At 42.4% G+C, this 14,547-nt stretch overlaps 1 long non-coding RNA gene across 3 annotated transcripts in view; it reads left to right on the top strand.

Moving 5' to 3' along the window:
* The window catches only part of LOC140710279 (uncharacterized), a 46,651-nt gene that overhangs the window by 24,178 nt on the left and 7,926 nt on the right, over positions 1-14,547 (top strand). Inside the window, exon 4 of one of the 3 annotated variants that reach the window (XR_012091252.1) lies at positions 15-1,867. The exons of the other annotated variants lie outside the window; for them this stretch is intronic. This is a non-coding gene — a long non-coding RNA (uncharacterized lncRNA). Of the gene's footprint in view, positions 1-14; positions 1,868-14,547 lie in introns of those variants that run through there. 3 annotated transcript variants of the gene reach the window in all.

Below are 14,547 nucleotides of genomic sequence, written 5' to 3' on the forward strand. Positions count from 1 at the left end.
TGTCTTCTCACAAGACTTTCAGGATCAAGTAATTCCTGGCCAAGAAACAAAAGCAAAACTGTCTCATTCCCCAGTGGATTTGGATGAAAACTGGTAATCAGCTACAACACCAAAAGGAGACATTGGAGAAGAACCAAGCTGGATCTATAAGAATTTGCACATGGGATGGCACATACATCCATTCAGTATCAAGGTCACTATCATCTGATCATATCAAGCTGGAAACGTCACCACTATCTGGACAGTTGGACATGTTTAATTGCAAAAATTAGTATTGATGAATATGCTCTGCACTACCAGGCTGGTTCAGTAATAAATATGTAAAACCTTTTGTTTGGGGAAAAAAAGAGATTAGCAATAAACTGAACATAACCAACAGCTGACCCCACTTTAAATTAAAGAGGAGAAAAGGTGTTTGCCTACTTGGAATACTATAAACCAGTGCTTCTCAAACTTTAAAATACATACAAACTACCCCGAGTTTCCCCTATCTTGTTAAAATGCAAATTCTGACAAGTGGAACTGAGGTTCTTATTTCTAACAAGCTCCCAGCTGATTTCATTGCTGTTGGTCCTAGGACCATACTTTAAGCAGTAAGGCTATAAAGCAAACAGGCCCTTTAAGTGACTTGTACCTTCCTAAATTTCCCTGCACTCCCTAAAATTTTTTTACATTGCTATTAAGTCTGTAATTCCACCAATTACATTTCTGTAAAATGAGCTGTAGATTTATTCACAACTTAATATTAATTCTTTTAATCTAATAGTTTTCCTCATCATATCCACTGAGTTGGGAACTTCAAGAATGAACATTGGTTTTTATAAAGAAGAAGGAATTTTAATAATGAGGCACTGTGTACTAAAGAGTGAACAAAACAGTGGGCACAAGGGGGTTAGAAGGAGGTGGGTGTTTGGCAGCTTGCAGAGTATTGTGAAAGCAGAGACACCTGGGGTCAGGGCAAAGGCGCTATGAGGAAGTAGGAGGAGGTGAAGAAAGAGAGGTGTGAGGCTACCTGTACAAACATCACAGTTTTAGAAGCCTTGCCTCGGGCCAGGCTGAGGAAATCTAATGATCTCAATAAAAACAGCAAGCCTATTCCTAACTTTTTATAGAAAGGTAGTAAGATCCATGTGTATATCACTAAGGATTATTGTTTTTTCTAAATTTGCTTATGCAGTTGTGAAATTCACATTTTGCTAAATGCACAAGCCAGTTGAAACTGTAGCAGATGTCCTTTAATAAAAATTAAAGATGTCAAGACAGGATTTAGAGCTCAAGGTAAGACCAGTGAATGACACCATAGAATGATAATGCCTAAATCAGTTAGAGGTCTTTGAACAAGCAGATTTAATTGGATTGCTCAGTGTCATTCAGGTAGTTGATGAAATAGCCTGAACTTGAATACCAGGACTCTTGACTCTTCATCAAGTGCTTTTTTTTTCTTCTATCATCAAGTGCTTTTTTAATACCACACACTAGTTCAAAAGTCTAGGTTAACATTTCCCAAAAGGCTTCATATTTTGGTTTCAGTAAGTTCTTTTTAAAAATGTGTGGAAGCAGACTGGGCACGGTGGCTCACGCCTGTAATCCCAGCACTTTGGGAGGCTGAGGCAGCAGTCTGGAGTTCAAGACCAACCTAACCAACATGGAGAAACCCCGTCTCTACTAAATATACAAAAATTAGCCGGGCATCGTGGTACGCGCCTGTAATCCCAGCTACTCAGGAGGCTGAGGCAGGAGAAATCGCTTGAACCCAGGAGGTGGAGGTTGCAGTGAGCCAAGATCATGCCATTGCACTCCAGCCTGGGCAAAAAGAGCGAAACTCTGTCTCAAAAAAATAATAATAAAATAAAAATGTATGGAAGCATTTTTGTGCTTAGTGATCTTATACTTTAATGGTTCAACTAATTTCCTTGTTGCTGTGTTTGGTTTTTGTTTTTGTTTTTTATGGACTTCATCTGACTGGCATGATATATTTTTTTAAGGGATCTGTTTTCATTTCTAGGAGACCCATACAATTTATTGCATATAAAGTCAAAACAGAAATAAATCAATTTATTTTCAGAACATATTCCAGGTGACATCATGAGCATTTGTTTTGAGAAACAATAAACCCTATTCCCCTGTCTCAAAAATAAGCCCAGTTTTCTTTCGAAATTCCTCCACCTACCATGTGCATACTCTGGATTTGGACAACAAAGGCTGGATTTGGACAACAAAGGCAGATGTGAAATAGACAATAGAGCCAAATGAGATAGACCTGTGAGTCCTGACCTGGGACATTACCCCACCTGCCAGCTTTACCTACTTGGCTAGGACACACCTTGAAGCACCTGGAAGGTAAATATTGAACAAACGAAAGATAATACCATGCCATCATGCAGGTCATAAAGCAGTGATATTTATTACCAGAAATGACACAAACTAATATGTTTCCTTCCCAGGCTGTGTCTTACCCTTTATCAAAAATGCATTATGATGTTATACTTCTACACACCAGTGTGAATTTAACTCAATTTATTGCATTTTCTAAAACAGTTTGGATATTATACCTCAATGCTACTCTAACAGTGATGGAAAGACAAGGTCTCCAGTCTTATCTGTTATTGTAGAGGGAAAGAAAGCTTTGTTTTTGTAGAGAGGAGTTTTCTAGAACCCCTGAAATCACAATGGGTAGAGAACAGAATTTTCTGACATCCCAATTATAGTGTCATAGAAGTCTTAGGCAGATTTGTTACTTCATGGGTGCGATCCTTAAGGCGTTATTAAGAGAATTAGAATCTCATAATTAGGATCTCATAACCTTGCAGTTGAATTTACAAAAGAAAACTGCTCACAAAACATTCTTTAGTGTCAATATTAGACTCAACACTTGCATGGATGAATCACAAATGTTTCCCATAATAGCAAATAAAATTATAGAATCAAAGAGATTACCTAATACAAACTTGCATTTGATAGATGAAACAAATCTTTATGTTCTTGTATACTTGATGTCCTGCCATTAATGAAATAAGTAGAATAAAAAACCAAAATATACAGAAACCATAAGAAAGGAAAAGAAGTCTGAGCCCAGGGAAATATCCCAGTTTTGCATTTCATGCTTATTATATCCCTATAATTGTTATCATCCTATAAATTTGCAGGTAATTTTGTAACCATTTAATGCAAAGACTTTTTTTTTTTTTTTTTTTTTTTTGAGACTAAGTCTCACTCTGTCGCCCAGCCCCAAGACTGTTCTCTTTTTTTCTGGAATTTAGCTTCAGCTGAGCTGAAACTTAAAGCTAAATTTGCTACCCAAAACTCAATAGTGACTCACTGTAGTTAAGGAGAGTATAAATAAAGAAAATAATCATAGGCACCTGCAGGTGCTAAGACAATTAAGAGAAACTATAAATGTTATTCACATTGAAATTCATCAGCAACTCAATACAGATGCATGTATTGTTTCTTAAGAAATCACAAAGTAGGCCAGGCATGATGGCTCATGCCTGTAATCCCAGCACTTTGGGAGGCCAAGGCAGGTGGATCACCTGAGGTCAGGAGGTCAAGACCAGCCTGACCAATAGTGAAACTCCATCTCTACTAAAAGTACAAAAATTAGCCAGGCATGGTGGCGCATGCCTGTAATCCCAGCTACTTGGGAGGCTGAGAGGGGAGAATCGCTTAAAGCCCGGAGGCGGAGGTTGCAGTGAGCCAAGGTCACCCCACTGCACCCCAGCCTAGCCAACAAGAGTGAAACTCTGTCTAAAAAAAAAAAAAAAAGAAGTATAGAATGAGTCAGTGTTCAATAAACAGTAGAAAATAACAGATCTAAGGGAAATTTTCTGTGTTTAAAATTTTTACTTTCTTTTTTCCTCATAAAGGATGAAAATCACTTCTTTTTTTTTCTCTTTTATAAATGCTCTCTTTAATTAGTGTTCAGATAGTGTTTATAGTGCTGACAGTCCTACATTTCAGACACGAATTCAAATAGAGAAGAAAAATGCAAAGTTCTTGCCAATTTCTAGATGAAGTTTCAGCAGTTTTACTTTTTAGGTACAATGAAAATGGTTCAAGTTGGCTCAGGAATATATGTTATGCTGATTAAAGATTTACTAGATTTATGATAAAGAATTTCCTTGAATAATTTAAAAGAAAAAGATGCTAATTTCTAGAAAGTATTTTATATTTAGTCGATCAAATCTCTATGTAGCAAAATAATTCGCACTCTCCAACTGTGGCAGATTGTTACAATAATAACTCCTGAAGTATTATGAGTCTCATGAATCCTCGTTTTCATGACCTGTGACATTGCCTCTCCTTCCTTAAAAGGTAGACTCTATTACTCTATGGCCTAGAATCTAGACAGGCCTTGTGATTTGCTTTGACCAATAGAATGTGGCAGAATGATGTCGTGTGAGTGCTGGAGTCTGAGCCTGAAGATTCTTGGCAGCTTCTGCCTTTGCTGTTTTGGAACAAAGTTTAACTGGCTGCTGGTTGCTGAATGATGAGAACCCACATGGAGAGAAAAATCTCAGCCTTGCAATTATCCCCATCAAAGTCAAGGAACAATGAGCCATGATCATGATCTTTAGACTGCATTTTTTGCTAAATGTGAAATATATATCTTGTATAATACACATGTAAATAGAGTAGGTTTTCCCCTGAGATCTTAGAAGAGAATGCCTATAGTATTTAATAAGCCTTGGTATCATTCTATAAAAACAGCAGGAGGTAAAGGTTAACCATGTTGCATCATTATTTAAAATCCTGACCCGGCACACAACGGCTCACACTGGTAATCCCACAGCACTTAGGAGGACTGCGGTGGGAGGATTGCTTTGAGCCCAGGAGGTCAAGATCAAGCTGGGCAACAAAGTGAGACCCCTGTCTCTACAAAAAAAAAAAAAAAAAAATTAGCCAGGCATTGTTGCGTGCAACTATAGTTCCAACTACTCAGGATGCTAAGGTGGGAGGATCCTGATACACAGTGAAGTCTGAGAACCACTGAGCTGAGAAAATAGCTAGTGTTAGCTAGCAAAATACTCAAGTGGGCAGCCCCAAAAGTTGATGAGTCCACTGTTGCTATTTTTTATTTTTTATTTTTTTGTTTTTTTTGAGACAGAGTTTTGCTCTTCTTGCCCAAGCTGGAGTGCAATGGCATGATCCTGGCTGACTGCAACCTCCACCTCCTAGGTTCAAATGATTCTCCTGCCTCAACCTCCTGAGTAGCTGGGATGACAGGGGCGCACCACCATGCCCGGCTAATTTTTTTGTGTTTTTAGTAGAAATGGGGTTTCACCATATTGGCCAGGCTGGTCTTGAACTCCTGACCTCAGATGATCTGCCCACCTTGGCCTCCCAAAGTGCTGGGATTACAGGCGTTAGCCACCATGCCTGGCTAAAAAAAAAAAAAAAAACCTCAACCTTGGACCTGCGTGTGCCTTCTGCCAGGACGTAGGCTATAGGTGTTCTCATCTTTGCTTTTGGAGTCACCTTGTTTTATCCAGAGCCTACTGTTTGGAAAATGCAAGGCATCAAGAATAGTGCACCCTGAGGCACCTGATCTCCAGAGAAGTCAACATCTTTAATTGTTTCCCATCTTCCTCTCGCCCAAAGAATAAAAGGGCAATTAGACTTATTCTGGCAGGCATTGAGATAGTGGGCAGTTTCCTTGCCCCCTGGGGAAGGCTTGCCTAGCATGAGGCTACCCTGTGCAACCTCACAATAATTATAGAAACTCTAGCCTACAAGACTGGTGATGCTCTCACTTGCCTCAAAGTCTTCCCAGACTCATTAGCCAATACTGTGCTTGACAATCACCTGGCTTTTGATTACCTCTTGGCAGAACAAGGTGGGATATGTGTAGTCACTAACTCTTCCTGTTGTACTTTGGTAAATAATTCAACATTAATAGAAAAAGATATTAAATTTATCTATGACCAGGTCAAGTGGTTGCACCAATTAAACAAAAAGGGCACAAATGCTCGGGGAATATGGGAGATCATAAGATATACCATCCCTAATCTCATCAGTTTTTACCCTTCCTGGGCTCTTTAGCTGCCATTCTACTTCTCTTGATTCTGGGCCTTGTCTCTCAAACTGTCTGATCTCTTTTGGTCCAAGTAAATTGAAGCCAGCAGGGCGTGGTGGCTCATGCCTGTAATGCCACCACTTTGCGAGCCTGAGGCAGATGAATCACTTGAGGTCAGGAGTTTGAGACCAGCCTGGGCAATATGGTGAAACCCCATCTCTACTAAAAATACAAAAATTAGCTGGGTGTGGTGGCACACAGCTGTAATCCCAGCTACTTGGGAGGCTGAGACAGAAGAATCACCTGAACCCAGGAGGCAGAAGTTGCAGCAAGCTGAGATCGCTCCACTGCACTCCAGTCTGGGCGACAGAGCGAGACTCCGTCTCAAAAATAAAATAAAAAATAATAAATAAATAAATTGAATTGAAGTCATACAGGGATATAAACAGCTAGATTTGCATCCAGGAGATAACCAGACCTATCTAAAACTAGTTAGGGAAAAATTTCACTCCTCTAATAAGGCCCCATGTAAACACCCAAATTGAGCTTGAAGAAGTTGTAGAAGACAGACCTTCATTCCACAGCACTCCTCAAGAATGAGGACTGAGGCCAGACACAATGGCTCACACCTGTAATCCCAGCATTTTGGGAGGCTGAGGCAGGCAGATCACTTGAGCTTAGGGGTTCGAGACCAGCCTGGGGAACATGGTGAGAACCCCCCCCCAGTCTCTACAAAAAAAAAAAAAAATACAAAAATTAGCTGGGTGTAGTGACATGTGCCTGTGGTCCCAGCTTTGCTGCAGGATGAGGTGGGAGGATCGCTTGAGCCCAGGAGGTTAAGGCTGCAGTGAGCTATGATCATGCCATTGCACTCCAGCCTGGGTGACAGAGCAAGACCCTATTTCAAAAAATAAATAAATAAAATAAAATAAGAAAATAAGAATAAGGAGTGAATGTAGAGAAAAAGGGAGATTTTGTGTTTTTTGTTTTTTTGTTGATTTGGGGAGAAGAGGCCAATGCAATGGCTAGTCTTTATTGGAAAGACAAGACTTTATAGCACATTTGAGTAACTTAACACAGACGCTCCGTGGGCCCCCTGAAGGGGCACCAGCTTGTAACGGGTTCAACAGTCAGGATATCACTGGGTCTTGCCTTTGTGTAGCCAAAACCAGATATGGCACTGTTGTCCTCTTCATAGATGTAGCCCACTATTCACTTATTTGTGATGATGGGGACCAAATTAGGGTGTTCCCTGTGCCTGAAGCTGTCGTTGGGGGTATGATATTGTATGGGTCCAGTCCCTTCCGTGCAGCCATCATGACCTCCCTCTCCAACCCAGCCGCCTTCTTGTCATCAGGAAGAACACCACCTCCAGACGCCATGGAGTAAACCATGGCCACCCCATTGGAATTGCAGGCCCTCAGGGCCTGTGTGGCCAGCACTCCAGGTCTGCAAAGCAGTCGTGAAAGCCATCACACCTGTGACAAGCAGTAGCACTGGGAGATTTGTCACCTGGTATAATGTGTATGTGACATAGCTGAATTCCTACCGTATCCAAACTCTGTTTATCTAAGAAACAGGACGCCTGCAATTAAAAAGTTCCCTTTGTAACCAGACTGACACTGGTTAGAACCAAGATAGCCAACCAAACGACTTCAAAAAGACCTCAGGCTTCATTATAATCTCATTTCCATGCTAAATGACACTCCCACTAGTGCCATGACAGTTGACAATTGCCATGACAATGACCAGAAGAAGCCATAAAAGATCAAAAAAGAAGGCAGCACTATGGTTCTGGGAAGCTCACCACCCATTTCCAGAAAAAAATGTGAATATTTCTCCCCTTGCTTTTAATGTCCAACCCCTTCATTAGAGAAGCCCTATATTTTAGTCCCCTCACCTTTCACTTGTTGAGACATTGATTTGTGAGCCAGGATTCCACTTCTGGATTCCATGGCCATTGAATAAAGCCTGTGCTGGTTGACACTCACTTTTAGTTCCGTATACTGGCTTCATGACACCAAATAGTAAAATACCACATCTTTACAGGGACCAGCTTTGTTGTTAACAAAACTGGCAACCCAGATGGGACACTGGACTAGATTAGGGAAGGCCTATTTGGGAAAGCCCTTTGCCTCCCTGGAGACCTGGCAACTGGCACCTGACAACTGGAACCAGCTTTGTCAGTAACATTGTGAAGATTAAATGTAGACATAAACTCTTAGAACAGTACATGGCACAGGATAGGAATAGTCTGATTTTTAAATTTATTTATTTATTTTTTGAGATGGAGTCTCACTCTGTCACCCAGACTGGAGTGCAGTGGTGTGATCTCGGCTGGGGCCGGCTCAAGTGATTTTCCTGCCTCAGCCTCCCAAGTAGCTGGGATTACAGGTGTGAGCCACCATGCCCAGCTGAATGGTCTGAATTTTTTTTTTTTTTTTTTTTTTTTTTGAGACGGAGTCTCGCTCTGTTTCCCAGGCTGGAGTGCAGTGGCTGGATCTCAGCTCACTGCAAGCTCCGCCTCCCGGTCCACGCCATTCTCCTGCCTCAGCCTCCTGAGTAGCTGGGACTACAGGCGCCCGCCACCTCGCCTGGCTAGTTTTTTTTGTATTTTTTAGTAGAGACGGGGTTTCACTGTGTTAGCCAGGATGGTCTCGATCTCCTGACCTCGTGATCCACCCGTCTGGGCCTCCCAAAGTGCTGGGATTACAGGCTTAAGCCACCGCGCCCGGCTGAATGGTCTGAATTTTAGCCATTATTAGAGATCTGGGAAGCTCTTTTTTCCTCTATGTGTAGAGCAGTTGGCCTACTGAGGAACTCTACCACCAATCAGGCTGTGCTATGACTGAGTTTCTGGAATCAGTCTACCTCTGAATGTGTTCATAGATCTATCTGAAGGACATAGAGTAGCAAGCATGGCTTCTTGCTACACAAAGTATTTTCATTTCATTTCCTATTGCTGCTGTAATGAATTCTGGAGGCTCTAGGGGAGAGCCTGTTTTCTTGCCTTTTCCATCTTCTGTAGGCAACCTGCATTCCTTGGCTTGTAACCCTGCTTTATTCTAGACCTCTCTTTCCATCGTTATATCTCTTCTTCTCATTCTCAATATCCCGCCTCCTCCCATAAGATTTATGTGATTGCTGGGCGCGGTGGATCATGCCTATAATCCTAGCACTTTGGGAGGCCGAGGCAGGCAGGTTGTTTGAACTCAGGAGTTCGAGACCAGCCTGAGCAACATGGTGAAACCATGTCTCTACTAAAATACAAAAAAATCAGCTGGGCGTGGTGACAGGCGCCTGTAATCCCAGCTACTCGGAAGGGAGAGGCAGGAGAATTGCTTGAACCTGGGAGGCAGAAGTTACAGGGAGCTGAGACCACGCCACTGCACTCCAGCCAGGGTGACAGAGTAAGACTCTGCTTCAAAAAAAAAAAAAAAGATTCATGTAATTACTTTGGGCCCACTGGCTAATGCAGGATTATCGCCCCATCTCAAGATCCTTAATTTAGTCATATCTACAAAATCCATTTGACCATGTAAGATAACATATTCTCAGGTTCTGGAGATTATAAGGTGGATATCTTTGATGAGGAAGTGTCATTGCTTACCATGCCGGACAAGGAGTTTATCTTAGTTGTGGTGGACACATTTCTCTGAATCATACAGAGGTCATGTTAGCCATTTTCTCACTGATGCTCTTTTCCCAAAGAATAACAGTGGGAAAGATAAATGCCAGCCTTTGAAAAGACAGAGAGAGAGAGGAGGAGTATACCATTTTTCTTTTGTGAGTGAAGAAATGGTGATAGGAATGGCTACTTTCGGAAAATGTGCAAGGACTATTTAAAACCCTGGAATGTTAAGGGCTTGATGACATAGAAGTCATAGTAGCAACTCCAGCCTCAGCTGGAGTTGCTATGCTTCCAGATCCCACATGACAGTGACAAATGATCGTGTTATAGCAAAACACAAGAACACAAGCTCTGGAGTCAGCCAAGACCCAAATCCTTGCTCTGCTAGCTCCGCTATTTACTAACTGGGTGACCTTGGATGACCTCTTAACTTCTCTAAGTTTTCTTGACTGTAAAATGGGGATAGTACGAGTTCACAGGTTTGTTATTACGATTACATGAGATAATGTGTGCAAAGTGCTTAGCATAGTGTCTGACACAGTAATTACTACTCAATAAATTATTATTATTATAACTGGAATAAATATGAGGAAAGATAAAGTAGAATTGCACCATCTAACACAACAACATATTCTATAATCTCCTATAAATCTCCCCCCCTCCAAAGTCCCACTCATCATAGCAACTACTCTCCCAAATTGCTCTTCTTTCTCTCTTTGGAAACGCCTATCCTTTCTGGGTCTCTTCTCACTTTTGGAATAATTTCTGTCAGGCATCTTCTGTCTAGCTTCTCATTTAGGCTCATTCCATTCTGTTTCTCTGCCCATTTAACTGACAAGTATAACAAAGGCACAATATTGAGTCATATAAATATCCCTTTAAAAGGAGCTGAAATTGATGGACATTTGGGTTGGTTCCAAGTCTTTGTTATTGTGAATAGTGCCGCAATAAACATACTGTGCATGTGTCCTTATAGCAGCATGATTCATAATCCTTTGGGATTATAATGGGATCGCTGGGTCAAATGGTATTTCTAGTTCTAGATCCTTGAGGAATCGCCACACTGTCTTCCACAATGGTTGAACTAGTTGTGCATATCTACCCTAGAACATAAAGTATAATAATAATAAAAAAAAAAAAAAGGAGCTGAAAGTGGCAGAAACAAGTCTGTGAATACTTACCCTGGTCTCTTTTTGTCCTATCAACCTCTGTTTTTGTTTTTTTGTTTTTTTTTTTTTGAGACAGAGTTTCACTTTGTTGGCCAGGCCAGAGTGCAGTGGCATGATCTATCTCGGCTCTCTGCAACCACCGCTTCCTAGGCTCCAGTGATTCTCCTGCCTCAGCCTCCGAGTAGCTGGGATTACAAGCTCCTGCCACCATGCCCGGCTAATTTTTGTATTTTTAGTACAGATGGGGTTTCACCATGTTGGCCAGGATGGTCTTGAACTCCTGACCTCAGGTGATTCGCCCACCTTGGCCTCCCAAAGTGTTGGGATTACAGGCGTAAGACAGCAAGCCTGACCTTTTTTTTGTTTTTGTTTTTGTTTTCCCGAGACGGAGGTTCACTCTGTCACCTAGGTTGGAGTGCAGTGGAGTAATCTTGGCTCACTGCAACTTCTGCCTCCCGGGTTCAAGTGATTCTAGTGCCTCAGCCTCCCAAGTGGCTGGGATTACAGGCACCCACCACCACACCCAGCTAATTTTTGTATTTTTAGTAGAGACGGAATTTCACCACGTTAGCCAGGCTGATCTCGAACTCTGCATCTCAAGTGATCTGCCCACCTCGGCCTCCCAAAATGTAGGCATTACACGACAGTCAACTTCATTTTTTATCCTCATATTCTTTCAGCTTACAACTTTGTTCAGGTGTGCCAAGTGTTTGGAGAACCATATAAATTGAGCTTATTTATGTTCAGTTTGGAATTCTGAAACATTTATTAAACTATTTCATCTATGTCGACTAGGGAAAAATGCATCTGCTCAACAGTGACTGCTCTGGAAAAGTCCTTGTTAGCTACTAGCTACAGGTTTCCCCTATCCAAGGAGGACATCTAGAGGCTAATTGTGATGTGTAGCCTTTCCAGGAATGCTTTCCAAATTTTCTTCACAGATCCAATCATAAATCATAAATCACATATCCAATAAGTCTAACCAGAATCAATATTAAAGTATAGCTAATCTTAAGGGAAGAAACAGACCTAACGAGGTTACATTTATTTTCCAGGCACAGAGAAGTACATTAAGGGTACAGAAGAACTTTTAAATGTGATGAGTGGGGAGAAGAGCTGTAAAGACAATTTGGGGGCTGGGCGCAGTAGCTTATGCCTGTAATCCCAACACTTAGGGAGGACAAGGCGGGTGGATCACTTGAGATCAGGAGTTCGAGACAAGTCTGATCAACATAGTGAAACGCCATCTCTACTAAAAATACAAAAATTAGCTGGGTGTGGTGGTGGGCACCTGTAATCCTGGCTACATGGGAGGCTGAGGCAGGTGAATGGCTTGAACCCGGGAGGCAGAGGTTGCAGTGAGCTGAGATGGAGCCACTGCACTCTAGCCTGCCAGCCTGCCAGCCTGGTCCACAAGAGCGAAACTCCATCTCAAAAAAAAAGAATTTGGGACAGGTGGAGAAATGTGAGCATTGACTGAATGTTGGTTGATGTGATTGAGTTAATGTTGATATTCTTAAGTGCATTAGGACATTGCGCTTCTGCAGGACAGTATTCCTGTTCTTGGGAGATTCAAGCTGGGATATTTAAAAATAATGTAGAAGGACATCTGCAACCTACTTTCAAATGTTTTAACAAAAGGGAGATGTGTGTACACATATGTAGAGAGACAAAGCAGGTGTGGCAAGATGTCAACAGTTGGTAAATCTAAATGGGGAGAAATGTGAGTATTCATTACACTTTTCTACAACTTTACATTTTTTCCAAATGAAAAAAGTTAGAACAGATCGGGAATGGTAGCTCATGCCTATAATCCCAGCGCTTTGGGATGCTGAGGTCCATGGGTCGCCTGAGGTCAGGAGTTCGAGACCAGCCTGGCCAACATGGTGAAACCCTGTCTCTACTAAAAATACAAAAATTAGCCAGGCATGGTGGTGGGGGCCTGTAATCCCAGCTATGTGGGAGGCTGAGGCAGGAGAATGGCTTGAACCCCAGAGGCAGAGGTTGCAGTGAGCCGATACTGCGCCGCTGCACTCCAGCCTGGGCAACTGAATAAGACTCCGTCTAAAAAAAAAAAGAAAATTAGAACATAAAAGCAATAGGCAAAGTCACTTAAAATATTACCTGAATTTGTATCTCAACCGTTGTGACATCTCTTATCCTGTGTTTTGTTCCTGTGTTGAAATTGGACTTTTTTTTTTTTTTTTTTTTTTGGTGACAGAGTCCCGCTCTGTCGCCCAGGTTGCAGTGCAGTGGCACAATCTCAGATCACTGCAACCTCCACCTCTCAAGTTCAAGTGATTCTCTTGCCTCAGCCTCCCAAGTAGCTGGGATAACAGACGCGTGCCACTACACCTGGCTGATTGATTGATTGATTGATTTTTTTTTTTTTTTGAGATGGAGTTTCGCTCTTGTTGCCCAGGCTGGAGTGCAATGGCATGATCTTGGCTCACTGAAACCTCTGCCTCCTGGGTTCAAGCGATTCTCCTGCCTCAGCCTCCTGAGTAGTTGGGATTACAGGTGTGTGCCACCACGCTTGGCTAATTTTGCATTTTTAGTAGGGGTGGGATTTCTCCATGTTGGTCAGGCTGGTCTCAAACACCCAACCTCAGGTGATTCGCCCATCTCAGCCTCCCAATATTTTTTTATTTTTTGAGATGGCGTCTTGCTCTGTGGCCCAAGCTGCAGTGCAGTGGCATGATCTCAGTTCACCGCAACCTCTGCCTCCCCGGTTCAAGCGATCCTCCTGCCTCAACCTCCCGAGTAGCTGGGATTACAGGCACCTACCACCATGGCTGAGTAATTTTTGTATTTTTAGTAGGGGCGGGGTTTCACCACGTTGGCCAGGCTGGTCTCGAACTCCTGATCTCATGATCCACCCGCCTGGGTCTCTCAAATTGCTGGGATTACAGGCGTGAGCCACCGTGCCCAGCTGAAATCGGAGTTCTTATGTCTTCCAATCCCACTGTATTGTAATCACTCACATAGTTATTCTGTGCCCCTTGTATCATTCAGCATACAGCAAACACTCAAAAATATTTGCTGATGGTAGAAAAAAAAAAGTGATAGAAAACTTCACAGCTCCCCACTGTGCCATGCTCCCTCTGGTCTTCCTTAGGGCGGGGAGAATGCTTCCTTCCTGTTTCCCCTTCCTCCAGATTCCTACGTTGGGGGAAACCTTCCCGGCCCTGCTTCTGTGCTCTTAGATCATTTCCCCTTCTTTAGCACTCATTGCACTGTATATTCTAATTGTCAATTTTCTTTGCTGGATTCTCCAGCCACACTACAATTTCCTTGAGGAGAAGGGAATTTTTTCTGCCTTTTTTACAGCTGTTACCTTAGTCCCTGATACAATAGCTGGTACACAGTAAGAGCTTAATATTTAGTGAATGAATGACCAATGCTAGGATGACCAATGTTTTAAAAAGCCAAACTGGCTGGGCACAGTGGCTCACACCTGAAATCCCAGCACTTTGGGAGGCTGAGGCGGGTGGATCACCAGAGGTCTGGGGTTCGAGATCAGCCTGACCAACATGAGAAACCCTGTCTCTACTAAAAATACAAAATTAGCTGGGCATGGTGGCACATGCCTGTAATCCCAGCTACTGAGGAGGCTGAGGCAGGAGAATTGCTTTAACCTGGGAGGTGGAGGTTGCAGTGAGCTGAGATCGCGCCATTGTACTCTAGCCTGGGGAACAAGAGCAAAACGCCGCCTCAAAAAAAAAAAAAAA

Source organism: Chlorocebus sabaeus, chromosome 25, assembly GCF_047675955.1.
Source record: "Chlorocebus sabaeus isolate Y175 chromosome 25, mChlSab1.0.hap1, whole genome shotgun sequence".
Taxonomy (NCBI): domain Eukaryota; kingdom Metazoa; phylum Chordata; class Mammalia; order Primates; family Cercopithecidae; genus Chlorocebus; species Chlorocebus sabaeus.